The sequence below is a fragment of the Mirounga angustirostris genome, unplaced genomic scaffold (genome assembly GCF_029215605.1).
Source record: "Mirounga angustirostris isolate CCGP_5_RB_7025 unplaced genomic scaffold, mMirAng1.0.hap1 SCAF_3, whole genome shotgun sequence".
Classification (NCBI taxonomy): domain Eukaryota; kingdom Metazoa; phylum Chordata; class Mammalia; order Carnivora; family Phocidae; genus Mirounga; species Mirounga angustirostris.
Window position 1 is genome coordinate 129,006,997 of NW_026991711.1, and position 13,392 is coordinate 129,020,388.

The 13,392-nt window shown below is 34.4% G+C and overlaps 1 pseudogene; it reads left to right on the forward strand.

The window, feature by feature from the left end:
* The first annotated feature begins 5,177 nt into the window (after positions 1-5,177).
* LOC123838433 (large ribosomal subunit protein uL22-like) lies at positions 5,178-5,787 on the forward strand (annotated as a pseudogene).
* The last annotated feature ends 7,605 nt before the right edge of the window (positions 5,788-13,392 follow it).

Below are 13,392 nucleotides of genomic sequence, written 5' to 3' on the forward strand. Positions count from 1 at the left end.
CTTAGTTGACCATCTTTTCTCCGTATATTTCAGTGAAAACTATTTGTACATCTGTAAAACAGTTGAACTGTTTTGGCACTTTCTGCATTCCGTCCATGGATCTCCTGGCCTCTTAAATGATTTTTTTTTTAAATTTGTATACATTAAGATTCACTGATATGATGTAAAAATCTTTGGGTTTTGATAAGTGCGTAGTGTCATGTAGCCACCATTAGACTTTCAAACAAAATAGTTTCAGCATCCTAAAAGATACCCTGTGCTTCACAAGTTCAAACCCTGTGCCCTCTGCACCCTGGCAACTACTGATATTTTAATCATCTCTATAGTTTTATCTTTGCCAAATATCACATACTTGGAATTATAGAGTACATAGTCTCTTAAGACTGTTTTCTTTCACTTAGCAATATGTATTTACAATTCATCCATGTCTTTATGTGGCTTGATGACTCATTTCTTTTTATAACTTTTATTGTATGGATGTACAGACAACAAAAAGGAATAAAAGGCATCCAAATCAGCAAGGAAGAAATCATTATATGGATGTATATACTACAGTACTATCCATTCATCTCTTGAAAGGTATCTTGGTTCTTCCAGTTTGGGATGATTATGATTCCTATAATTATTATTCAGGTTTCCATGTAGACATAAATTTTCAAATCAGTTATGTGAATACCTAGGAGCATAATTTCTGAATTATCAGATAAAACTATATTTAGCTTTGCAAGAAACTGCCAAACTGTGTTCCAAAGTGGCTGTACTCATTTGCATCCTCACCATCAATGAGCAAGAATTATTATTGATCCATGGGTCATCGGAATTTGGTTGTAAGCTTTCAGACTTCAACTATTCCAATAGGGATATAATGGTGTCTCATTGCTTTGATTTTCAAATTCCTAATGACAAATGATGGTAAGCAGCTTTCATGTGATTATTTTCCATCTGCATATATTCTACTTTTTCTTTGTTTTCTATTTCTCCAATTCAACATTTTTTCTGAGTCCCTGTCTGAGTAGTTAAGGAAAGGAAATTATTTAGGTACATTTCAGTTTATTTTATTTTTGAATAACCTTTATTTTTTAGAGCAACTTTAGGTTCACAGGAAAATTGAACAGAAGGTACAGAGATAACCTATATACTCCTTGTCCCCCCGACACATGCAGAGCCTCTCTCATTATCAACATTGCCACCAGAGTGGTACATTCGTCACAACTGATGAACACAAATCATATCTTTTTAGTGAGATTTCTGTTTAGATCTTTTGATCATTTTTTAATTGTGCTGTTTTCTTATTGCTGAGTTTTAAGAATTCTTTGTATATTTTGGATAATAGTCCTCTATCAGGTGTGTGTTTGCAAATACTTTTTCCCAGATTGAGACTTTTCATTCCCTGAAGAATAGTTTTTGCAAAGTAGGAAATTTTCTTTATAATAAAGTACAACTCATCAAGTTCATTTTTTACTCATGGATCATGCTTTTGATGTTGTATTAAACATTCAAATTCATCAAGATCTAATATTTTTCAAGTAGTTTTATAGTTTTGTATTTTATATTTAATTTTATACATTTTGTGTTCATTTATGTGAAACATCTGAAGTATGTGTCTAATTTTATTGCTATATAGACATCAAACTCTTCTGGCATCATTTATTGAGAAAGATGATTTTTCCATTGAATTGCCTTTGTTCTTATTCAAAGATCAGGTGAATATAATTGTGTGGATCTTCTTCTGATCTCTCTAATATGTTCCATTGATCCATGTGTCTATTCTTTCGCTAATACCATGCCGTGTTGATTACTGTACCTTTAGAGTAAGTCTTGAATTTTGGTAGTGTGAATCCTCCAACTTTGTTTTCCTTCATCTTTGGTATTGTGCTGGCTATTCTAGATCATTTGCCTTTCCATGAAAATTTTAGAATCAATTTCTCAATATACAAAAAAATAGCTTGCTGGGATTTTGATTGGAATTGTGTGGATCTGTAGATCAAGTTGGGAAGAATTTCATCTTAACAATATTGAGTCTTCTGATCCATGATCAAATACTATCTTTCCTTTTGTTAGTTCTTTTGATTTTTTTTCTTTTAGAGTTTTGTAGCTTGACATATAGGTTTGTGCATATTTTGTTAGATTTATTTTTAAATATTCATGGAGGCATTGGTGCTATTGTTGATGTTCTTTTTAAAATTTCAAATTCCAATCCTTCATTTATGGAATGTTTGAAAGTAATTGACTTCTATATATTTACTTTTATATATTAATCCTGTGGCCCTGATATAGTGGCATATTCATTCCTGGAGGTTTTTGGGGGGTGTTCTGCATAGACAATAATATCATCTGCAAATTAAGACAGTTTGATTTCTTCCTTAGAGATTCATATACAATTTATTTCCTTTTCTTATCTTATTGCACTAGTAGGATTTTTAGTATGGTGTTAAAGAGGAATACTAAGAGAAGACATTCTTTCCTTGTTACGAATCTTAGGAGGAAACCATACTGTTTTTCACCATTAAGCATGATGTTAGCAGTGGGCTTTTCATAGATTTTTTTTAATCAAGTTAAGGAAATTCCCTTCACTTCCCAGTTTGCTGAGATTTTTTTTTTTTTTTTTTACTGTGAATGGGTGATAAATTTTGTCAAATGCCTTTTCTCCATCAATTGATATGATCATATTATGTTTTCCCTTAGCTTATTGATATTGTCGATTACACAGATTGATTTCAAATATTGAACCAACCTTGAATATCAGGAATAAATTCCACTTGGTCATAGTGAATATTGACTTTTATAGAATGAGTATTCCATTTAACAGCAGAATATACATTATTCTGAGGCTCACATGAACTATTCTGCAAGATAGACTATATTCTTGGCTATAGAATACAGTTGAACAAACTTAAAAAGATAGAAATGATACAAAGTATATTCTCAGACCACAATGGAATTAAACTAGGAATCAATGGCAGAAAGATAGCAGGAAAAATTCCAAAATATTAGAACCAACATACTTCAGAATAACATCTGGGTCAAATAAGAAGTCTCAAGAGAAATTGAAGAAATATTTTAACTAAATATGAATATAATTTATCAAACTCGTGGACTACAACAAAAACTTGGTTTAGAACTTATAGCCCTAAACACTTACCTTAGAAAAGAATAAAACATTTATATCAATAACCTAAATTCCCACCTTAGAGAAAGAGTAATTGAAACCTAAATCAAGGAGATTTTAAAAGAAAAGAATAATAAAATTAGAGCAGCAGTCAGTGACATCAAAAACAAAAGAAGTAATAGAGTAAATTAACAAAACCCAAGGTTTGTTATCAGACAAATCGATAAATCTTTAATCAATTTAACCAAGGAAAAAAGAGAGTACAGTAATTTCTCTTTATTCATGGTTTCACTTTCCATGGTTTCTGTTACCCATGGTCAACTGCAGTCTTTTCTCAAAATACCAGTTATATTTCCTTAATTCTTTTAGTGATTGCCCTCAAATTCCAATACACATTTTTAAATAATTTAAATCTATCTTCAAATAAAACTACACAATTCATGTATAGTATGGGTACCTTATATAATACCAGTACCTTATAACAGAGTATTTCTAATTTCTCCCTCTCATTCTATATAACATTCCTGTCAATTATTTCATTTGTCTCTATGCTATAATCACCCAATATATTATAACTATTATATTACTCTTAGTAAACAGTTATATATTAGAGCAATTAAGACTAAGAAAACTAAAAGCTTTTTTACTACTTTTATTTATTCCTTCTCTGAGACATTCCTTTCTTTGCATAAATCTGAATTTCTGGCTTATATAAATTTCCTTCTGCCTAAAGAATTTCTTACATTTCTTGCAGAGATGATCTGCTGGTAATGAATTTTCTCTGTTTTTGTTTGTCTGAAAAAGCCTTGTATCTATTTTACTTTTGAAGTTTAATTTTATTGAATATAATGTTCTAGGTTAGTGGGCTTTTCTTTCAACACTTTAAATATTTCAGTTTACTGTTTTTGTGGCTGAGAAGTCTCCTATAAGTATTATCTTTGCTCCTCTACTTTTTTGTTTTGCTCTGGCTTCTTTCAATATTTTCTCTGTTTTTGGTTTTCTGCAGTTTGAAAATAATATGTCCAGCTGTGTTGTTGAAGTTGCTTGTTTGTTTTATTTTGGTTTGGTTTGTTGTCATTTAACCTGTCCTCTGAGCTTCCAAGATCTGTAATTTCATGTCTGTCAGTAATTTTGGAAAACTCTTGGTGATTATTCCTTTAAATAGTTCTTCTTTTTTGTTCCTGCTTTCTTCTGTGTTTAAATTACATGTATGTTATACTTTTTAATATTGTTCCTCAATTCTTGGAAGTTCTGTTCTTTTTCTTTTACCACTCTTTTTTCCTTTTGCATTTCAGACTGAAAAGTTTCTATTGACCTGTCTTTAAACAGCCTTTCTTCGTTTCATTGTATCTACTCTACTGATGAGTCCATCAAAGAAAGGCATTCTTCATTTCTGCTAAGTGTTTTTGTTTTTAGCATTTCTTTTTTATCTTTTTTAGAGATTCTATCTCACTTTCACCTCTGCTTTCATTACTCCTCTGTTCTTGTATGTTTGTTTTTTCCCATTAAACACCTTAACATGATAATAATTGTTATTTTTAAATAACTTGTCTGATGAAAATGTTACTGTAGTTATAGGTGTCAGAGACTCTAAATTCCTCTATCATCTTTGTCTTCTGTCTCTTTTCTTGACTTTGGGCTTCTCTAAGTACTCTTCTTCAGAGAATGTCTGTGCCGTACGGCACTTTTAACTGTAATACACTGTATTTCACAATGATTACTCTTCCACTCTTTCAGTTCTTTCGGCTATAATCCATTGTTATTATACAAGAGTCCTGTATAATAAGGACTTATCATCCTTAGATGATATGGGGATATGGGGATATGATGATGGGGTGATAAGATATGGGGAAGTGAAGCATTCTATAATCTTATGATTAAATTTCTGTGTTTAAAAGGCCTGTCTCTTACTGTGACCTTCACAAGTGCTTCTCCAGAGGTACTGCTCTCTTTTTTCTTTTTTCTTTCCATATAGGTGAGACAGGAAGGCTAAAGGGGACTAGAGAAACGCCCTTCCCTAGTTGGAGTAAGCTTCTTATAAAGGCTTTTACTCTTTACCTCTTCCCCTAAGTGACCTGAGGTGACCTCTGAAAATGGTTCTCTATTCACTTGACCCAGAAAACCCTATGAAATCATGTAAATCAAGAGGTTCAAATCTTTGTGTTCACTTTAAGAACACACGTGAAACTGCCCAGGCCATCAAGGGTATGCATATGCGAAAAATCATCTCGTATCTGAAAGACGTCACTTTGCAGAAGCAGTGTGTGCCATTCCTTCGCTACAATGGTGGAGCTGGTAGGTGTGCCCAGGCCAAACAGTGGGGCTGGACACAGGGTCGGTGGCCCAAGAAGAGTGCTGAATTTTTACTGCACATGCTTAAAAATGCAGAGAGAAATGCTGAACTTAAGGGTTTAGACGTTGATTCTCTGGTCATTGAGCACACCCAGGTGAACAAAGCCCCCAGGATGTGGCCGTAGAACATACAGGGCTCATGGCCGGAACCCATAAATGAGCTCTCCAGGCCACATCGAGATGATCCTTACTGAAAAAGAGCAGATTGTTCCTAAACCAGAAGAGAAGGTTGCACAGAAGAAAAAGATACCCCAGAAGAAACTGAAGAAACAAAAACTTATGGCCCAAGAGTAAATTCTGCATAGAATAAATGCAAATAAAAATAAAAAGAGAAAAAAAAAGAAAGGGTTTTACCCTTGAAAGTGGCACTTTGTTTCAGTTGCATTTCACGATGATTAAAATTCCCTTGCCTCTACCATAGGTTTAAGGGGATATTTCTCAGCTCTTTATCCTTAGAACCAGGTGGGGTTTTAAAGGTAATAATTCATGAAACTGTGCTCGCCTGCCCCCTGAGACTGTACCCCCAAGGAGTTGCTCACTCTCATGCTTATTCATACTCATCTTCTAGCAATTCATCATTTATGCATACCATTTAACTGTTTCTAATAGTTATGGCTCCCGTATCTTCTCCTTCAGGTAAACAGATCTCAACTGTGACTCTCTGGATTCTCCTCTCCCCCCAGATTTTGAGGTGGTGATTTGGCCTGCAAATTTAACTCTCTAGTGGATCCAAGAAAGTGATTGATTTTCACTTTGTTCAGCTTTTTTTTTTTTTTTTTTTCTGGTAAGGACGGGAGCAATGGCTTCCAAGCTCTTTACATGTTGGAACTGAAGTTAGAAGTCCATGGATATTATTTAGTTAAACATAAACAAGCATGACCTCTAAACTCATGATTAGCCTAACAAAAGAACATAGATCTTAAAAGGTGCACACATTAATCCGTTAATTTAAAATGGTGACAAGTGCTATAAATGTAAGGAATAGAGTACTATGAAGAATAATAGGCGATTATTTAGATTGGTGTGCAGGGAAGGCTTGTAGGGGGATGAAATAATAAAACTAAGACCTGAAGAATTATAAGACTGGGGCATCTGGATGGCTCAGTTGGTTAGGCGTCTGCCTTGGGCTCAGGTCATGATCCTGAGGTCCTGGGATCGAGCCCTGCATCAGGAAGCCTGCTTCTCCCTCCCCCAGCTCCACAACCCCCACTCTTGCCCTCACTATCTATCTCTCTCTCTCTCTCAAATAAATAAATAAAATCTTTAAAAAACGAATTAATAAGATTTAGGGTGTGAGGGAATGGTGGGTAGAAGGCTTAGAGATGGAAAAGAGCTGGACTCAATTATTTGCCTAATTTAGACTAGAGCAAAAGCAGCCGTAGTTCTGACTGGGTTTAGAGTAGTGGGCAGCAGTTTGAGCAGGTGTATTAGGCTGTGCGTGTTAAACAGTGTTACTCTATGTGCCTAAGAGAGCCAACAAAGAGCATTAAGTAGTTGTAGTGAAATGATCTCCTCATGTTAGATTTATTCTTGCTACAGTGTGAAAAACTGATTAAAGTGAGGGCAACAGAAATGGAGACACTAATTAAGAATCCACAGGATTAGTTCAGGAAGTGGATGCTGGTGGCTTCATCCAAATTCATGACAGTGCAGAAGGAAAAATAAGTGAACTGTTTCTGGATGCATTTTTGGATATAAAACAACAAGACTGGTAATTACCTTTTAAACAGATTATCAAGGGCCAGTTTCCAGTTCCACATGTAAGGAGCTTGGAAGTCACAACTCCTTCCTACCAATAAGTGAAAAGCTGAGCAGACTGAAAAATCATCAACTCTTCCTGGATCTGTAAGTGAAAGCCTATGCTCCCAAGATTCAAGATGGAGACAGGAAAACACGGAGTCACGGCTTACTGGAGCAGAGATTCATGAGGGGAAACCTCTGCAGAAACTAGTGCAGGGACAGGAAAACCTGAACTACAATTGATGAACAGCTGGAGGTTCAGTGTGGACAACTCTGAGAGTTAAAATCTCCAGGGGGACACATAGAAGGAGTCTCCACATTATTGTTAGAGGTACTTCTAGGAGCTAGACTTTAAGTTCCCACAGTAAATATTGGAGAAACATCCTTCCATGTTGCCTGTAGGGGAAAGGGAAAGGAGCCATTTTGATTTACACCAGCGCACTCTGTTCTTCTTAACAAGGCCTACACTCAGGAGAAACCAGTTAACCAGAGCCTAACTTTCTGGAGTATTATTAAAGCTTAACTGACCTGGGAAAAGGGAAATACCCAACTCCAGCCCACTCCAGACATTTCATGTCACCCAGTGGGGAGGAGAAAAAAACTGAGAAATAATTGTGAATTTCACAGTTCAAAGGCACAGACTCATTGAAAGGCTGGGACTTAATCACTGGACTATAGAATGTGTCCCCTCTTCCAACACCTTACCAACATATTAAAAGGACTATAAAACAGTTCCTTTTACCTGATACATTATGTTCAGCTGTCATGAAAAAATTGCAAAGCATACCAAAAGGCACAAAATACAGTATGAAGAGAAGAGTAAGCATCAGAATCAGACAGGGCAGGAATTATCAGATTAAGAATTTAAGATGATTATGATTAATATGCTAAGTGCTCTAATAAATAAAGTAGACAGCATGAAAGAACAGATGGGCAATGCAAGCAGAGAAATGTAAATCCTAATAAAGAACCAAAAAGAAATGCTAGAGATCAAAAACACTGTAACAGAAATGAAGAATGCCTTTGATGGGCTTACTAGTACACTGGACATGAGTGAGGAAAGAATCTCTGCACTTGAGGATATATAAATAGAAACACTGGAAACTGAAAAACAAAGAGAATAAAGATTAAAGAAAACAGAACAGAATATCCAAGGACTGTGAGAAAACTACAAAAAGGTGTAACATATGCATAATGTGAATGCCAGAAGAACAAGAAAGAGAAAGAGAAACAGAAGAAATATTTGACATAATAACAACTGAGAAATCCCCCAAATTCATTTCAGACACCATACCACAGATCCAGGAAACTCAGAACATCAAACAGGATAAATGCCCAAAAAACTACATCTAGGTATATCATTTTAAAACTACTAAAAATCAAAGATAAAGAAAAATCCTGAAAGAAGCCAGAGGAAAAAAATAAAACCTTACTTAGGGAGGAACAAAGGTTAGAATTATATCCACCTTCTCAGAAACCATGCAAGCAAGAGGAGAGTGGAGTGAAGTATTTTAAGTATGGGGAGAAAAAAACCACCAATCTAGAATTTTGCACCTACAAAATTATACTTTAACAGTGAAGAAGAAACAAAGACTTCTTCAAACAAATGTTGAGAGATTTTGTTCCAGTAGACCTATCTTGCAAGAAACGTTAAAAGATGTTCTTTAGAGAGAAGGGAGACAATATAGGCCCAAAACTCAGATCTACATAAAGAATGGAAGAGCATCAGAGAATGAAGTGCAGGTAAAATTAAAACTTATTTTTCTTATTCCTAATTGATCTAACAGTCAAAACTTGTCCAAAATAATAATAGCAGCAATGTATTTGATGCTTAGGTATGTTTATATACAAGTAAAATGAATAACAACAATGATACAAGGGATGGGAGGGAGGAATTGTTATTATAAGGTACTCACAATACCCATTAACTGGTACAGTGTTATTTGAAAGTAGACTTGCATTAGTGGTAAATGTATATTATAAACTCTAGGAAAAGCACTTTTTAAGAAGCATAACTTCTATTCTAAGAAAGGAGAAAAAACAGAATCATACAAAAATGCTCCATTAAAACTATAAAAGACAGAAAAAGAATGGCAAACCAAAAGAGGAACAAAGACCAGGGCAGTAAGTAGAAAACAGTAATGAATATTGTAGATAATAATCCAACTATATCAAAAGCACTTTGAACATCGATCTAAATGCACCAATTAAAACACATTCCCAGAGATGATCAAAAAACAGCACTCAAATATGTGTTGTCTACAAGAAATCCACTTTAAATATAAAGTGAAAATTTGTTCAAAATTTTAAGGCTGGAAACTAAAAACAAATAGATGGAACACCTATTAAAAGACAGCAAGAGTTACTGTATTAATTTCAGACAGAAAAGACCTCAAAGCAAGGAAAATTACCATGGATAAAGAAGGATATTACATAATAATAAAGTGGTCAATTCTCCAAGAAAACATAATACTTTTTAACATGTATGCACCTAACAACAGAGCACCAAGTAATGTGAGGAAAACACTGATAAAACTGCTAGGAGAAATAGATAAATCCAGTATCACAATTAAAGCCTTCAACACTCCTTTATCAGACATGGGCAGATCCAGCAAGCAGAAAACCAGTAAGGACATGGTTGAACTTAACAGCATCATCAATCAACGGGATAAAATTGACATCTATAGACTACTTCATCCAAAAACTTCATCCAAAATTCATTCTTCTCAAGCTCACATAGAACATTACCAAGACAGACCACATTATGGGCTATAAAACACACCTTAAGGAATTTTAAAAATAGAAATCCTACAATGTCTGCCATCAGACCACAGTGGAATTAAACTTGAAATCAATAACAGGAAGATAACTGGAAAAATCCCAAAATATGTGGAGAGTAAAGAACATGCTTCTAAATAACACATGGGTCAAAGAATAAACCTCAAGAGAAATTTGAAAATACTATAAACTAAATGAAAATTTTAAAAACCAACTAACCAAAATTTGTGGTGTGCAGTGAAAGCAGTGCTTAGAGGGAAATTTATAGCATTGACTGTATGCATTAGGAAAGAAGAAAAATCAAAAATCAATCATTTAAGCTTCACCTTAGGAAATTAGAAAGAGAAGAAGAAATTAAATCCTAAGTGTGGAGAAGAAAAGATAATGAGTAGAGTAGAAATCAATGAAATTGAAAATAGGAAATCAATAGAGAAAATCAATGAAACCCAAAAGCTGGTTCTTTGAAAAGATCAATAAAATTGACATGGCTCTAGCCAGGGTATCTAAGGAAAAAAGAGAGGGAACACAAATTACTAAGATCACAAGTCAAAGAGAGAACACCTCTATATATACCATAGACATTAATAGGCAATAAGGGAATACTATGAACAGCTCTATGCCCACAAATTTGATAAGTTAGATGAAATAGAACGAAATCCTTCAAAGACGCAACATGCCAAAATTCACACAGAAAGAAATATACATCTGACTAGTCCTACATCTAATTAAGAAATTGAATCCATAGTTAATAACCAGGCCTAGATGGGTTCACTGATGAATTCTACCAAGTGTTTAAGGAAGAAATTATAATTATTCTCTATAATCACTTTCAGAGGACAAAAGCAACAGTAGGACATTCCTGCCTCATTTTATGAAGCCCAGCATTGATTGCCCTTATACCTAAACCAGGCAAAGGCATTACCAAAAACAAAAGAAAACTACAGACCAATATCTCTCATGAACATAGATGAAAAAATTTACAACAAAATATTAACAAATTGAATCCAACAGTGTATTAAAAAAAGAATTATACCCTACATCCAAGTGGGATTTATCCCCAATATGCAAGACTGGTTCTCAATTCAAAAATCAATTAATACAACCCATCACATCAACAGACTAAAAAAGAAAAATCACATGATCATATCAGTAGATGCAGAAAATGTATTTGACAAAATCCAATATCCATTCATAATAAAAACTCTTTGTAAATTTGAAGTAGAGAAGAAATTCCTCAACTTGATAAAGATTATCTACAAAAAACCTGCAGCTAACATCACACTTAATGATGAGAAACTCAAAGAATTCCACTAGGATCAGAAACAAAGCAATGTCCTCTCACCACTCCTTTTCAACATCATACAAGAAATTTTAGCTGATGTTATAAGACAAGAAAAAGAAATAAGAAGTATATAGACTGGGAAGAAAAATAAACCTCTCTTTGTTCACAGATGACATGATGCCAAGGTAGGAAATCTGAAAGAATCCACAAAAAACTCCTAGAGCTAATAAGCAATCATATCAATGTTGCAGGAGATGACATAATCATCTAGGTAGAAAACCTGAATCAACAAAAAAAAATGCAGAATTAATAAGCAATTATAGCAGGGTTGCAGAACACAAGACTAACACACAAAAGTAATAACTTTCCCTATATGCCAGCAATGAATAAGTGTAATTTGACATTAAAAACACTGTACCATTTACATTAGCACCCAAAGAAATGAAATATTTAGGTATAAATCTAAAAAAATATACAAGACCTACATGAGGAAAACTATAAAATGCTGATGAAAAAAATCAAAGACCTAAATAAATGGATAGATATTCCATGTTCATAAATAGGAGATTCAATATTATCAAGATGTCATTTCTTCTCAACTTGATCTATAGATTCAATGAAATTCCAATAAAAATACCTACAAGTTATTTTATGAATATCAAAAACATGATTCTTAAGTTTATATGGAGAGGCAAAAGACCCTGAATAACCACTGTAATATTGGAAGAAGAACAAAGTTGGAGGACTGACACTACTCAACTACAGGACATACTATAAAGCTATACTAATCAAGACAGTGTGATATTAGTGAAAAAAATAAACCCATTGATCAATGGAACAGATGTTAGAGTCCAGAAATAGACCCACATAAATACAGTCAACTGATCCTTGAAAAAGGAGCAAAGACATTACAGTGGAGAAAAGATTATCTTTTCAGCAAATGGTACTGAAACAAATGGATATCCACATGCAAAGAACTAAATCTGGACATAGTGTTTACACCCATCACAAAAATTGACTCAAATGGATCATAATGTAAATATGAACACATAGCTATAAAACCCCCTGAAGATAAGAAAAATATGAATGGACTGAATGTCATAATGACTTTTTAGATATAACACCAAAGGCAGGATCCATGAAAAAAGATGATAAGTTGGACTACATTAAAATTAAGAACTTCTGCCCAGTGAAAGACACTTTCAAAGGAATAAAAAGACAAGCCACAGACTGGAAAAAAAGTGTGGGCAAAAGATATATCTGATAAAAGACTATTATCCAAAATATACAAAGGACTCTTAAAATTCAACAATAAGAAAACAAATGACCTGAGGGGCGCCTGGGTGGCTCAGCCATTAAGCGTCTGCCTCCGGCTTGGGTCATGATCCCAGGGTCCTGGGATCGAGCCCTGCATCGGGCTCCCTGCTCAGCGGGAAACCTGCTTCTCCCTCTCCCACTCCCCCTGCTTGTGTTCCCTCTCTCGCTATGTCTCTCTCTGTCAAATAAATAAAAAATCTTAAAAAAAAAAAAAACTTGATTAAAAAATGGGCCAAAGACCTTAACAGACACCCCACCAAAGAAGATATACAGATGGCAAATAAGCATATGAAAAGATGCTCCACACCATATGTCATCAGAGAAATGCAAATTAAAACAGTAAGATGCCTACTACACACCTATTAGAATGGCGAAATCCAGAACACTGACAGTACAAAATCCTGATGAGGCTGTGAAGCAGGAGGTACTCTCATTCATTATTGCTGGGAATACAAAATGGTACAGCCATTTCAGAAGACAGTTCAGTGGTTTCTTACAAAGTAAACATACTCTTACCAAATGATCCAGCAATCATATTCCTTGGTGTTTACCCAAAGGAGTTGAAAACTTACATCCACCAAAACAAAGCAAAACAAAACAAAAACAAAGAAATACTGTACATGGATGTCTGTAGCAGTTTTACTAATTGCCAAACCTTGGAAGCAACCAAGATGTCTGTCAGTAGGAGAATGGATAAATAAACTGTGGTACATCCAGACAATGGAGTGCTATTCAGTACTTTAAAAAAAAAATGAGCTAGCAAGCTATGAAAAGACATGAAGAAACCTTAAATGCATATTACTAAGTGAAAGAA